Source organism: Lissotriton vulgaris, chromosome 4_1, assembly GCF_964263255.1.
Source record: "Lissotriton vulgaris chromosome 4_1, aLisVul1.2, whole genome shotgun sequence".
Classification (NCBI taxonomy): Eukaryota; Metazoa; Chordata; class Amphibia; order Caudata; family Salamandridae; genus Lissotriton; species Lissotriton vulgaris.
The window spans coordinates 823,939,338-823,940,883 of record NC_141691.1 but is presented as its reverse complement, the minus strand read 5'-3'; the positions used below and the strand labels follow the sequence as shown (position 1 = coordinate 823,940,883).

The window sequence follows — 1,546 nt, the reverse complement described above, 5'->3', positions numbered from 1 at the left end:
CCCCAAGTACCTCAACAACCACCTGACCTTCTACACGCCCACCCGCCAGCTACGGTCCACTAGCCTCGCCCTCGCCGCCGTACCACGCATCCAAAGAGCTACCGCCGGAGGCAGCTCCTTCTCCTACCTAGCGGCCAAGACATGGAACTCCCTCCCTATCCACCTTCGTCTGACCCAGGACCATCTCGCCTTCAGGAGACAACTCAAGACCTGGCCTACGGCCATACCACCCTGAAAGCACCTGATCTCGTCTGATCTCAGAAGTTAAGCAGGGTCAGGCCTGGTTAGTACCTGGATGGGAGACCGCCTGGAATACCAGGTGCTGTAGGCTTTTTTTTTTTTTAATAAAGACCTGGCTGTTCGAGCAGTAGCAGACCCCCCCCCCCCCCCCCTCCCCCCCCCTCCAAGCGCCTTGAGACCCTTCCGGGTGAGTAGTGCGCTATACAAGTGTCATGATTGATTGATTGATTGTCATCCTTTCACCCACTCATCCAGGAATCCTTTAATCAATTCATACTTTCACCCACTACATCCATCCTTTCATCCACCCAACCATTCACCCACTTATCCATCCATCCTTTCTCCCACTCAGTCATCCATTTTTCCTTTTTCTATCAACCCATCTGTCTTTTAGCATCAATTGTGATATTTTTAACTGCCACGTTTCAGACAAAAGAGGTCCATAAAGAAACACTCCCCAACGTACCTGTTAAAGCAAGGGGTTCACAACATTCCTCGTTCTTAACAGTTTGCTACTCACAAAGGGTCATTTAATTACCACAGATCTAACGAAACACCATCCTCTTTCTACCCTTGCACACTGTTTCAAATGGCACTAGCAGTTGGCATTATACAATTCTATAGCTTCATAGTTTCCTGATGATGTAAGACTATCATGGAAGTATTATGATGTTTCATTCTTCTCTTTTGTTTTTGTTTGATATATTTTGGAGCTAGTGCCAAGCACAGTTTTGAGTGTCTTCACAAGTAACAAGTCTGACTTTCTGGGGTAGGAATAGAACATGACCAAGAGAGCACATTTAGCAACTGTTATAGCCGCTGTCAGAAGGGCGTGTTTACCTCTCTTAGCCTGGGCCAAAATCTGATGAGTTAAAATACATGCCTGTTCTAAAAAATTAGTGCTCTGATGGTCCCACCTACAACCACCAGCTCAAATTAGTCATTGCACAGATGCATCACATGACACAATGAGAGAGGTAGAGGTACTGCAACGCACACCCTGCATAGTCATCAAAGTAAACAGATGAAAGTGTGAAGGCTAAATATAAAAAGCCAATTTTTACCCCAACCAAGTTATTTTAGAGAAAGAACCAAAAAGATAGCCTTATTTAGGACCACAGGGAAAGGTATATCCTGGTCCAAGAGTGTCAATTAGATTGGATGAGGAAGCCTCACCCACTAGTTGTGGCATGCTTCATTATTGTGACCTCATCTCACCCTGGTAAGATGTTACTACCAGGGCAGACTCAACCTCAATAAGAAGGAGCTCGTAATGCAAGCTATCTGGACAAGACAAGATCCAGAT

The 1,546-nt window shown here is 45.8% G+C and overlaps 1 non-coding gene across 1 annotated transcript; it reads left to right on the top strand.

The window, feature by feature from the left end:
* The first annotated feature begins 213 nt into the window (after positions 1-213).
* Positions 214-331, top strand: LOC147722640 (5S ribosomal RNA). The gene has a single exon (XR_015295430.1). It is a non-coding gene; the product is annotated as a 5S ribosomal RNA (ribosomal RNA).
* The last annotated feature ends 1,215 nt before the right edge of the window (positions 332-1,546 follow it).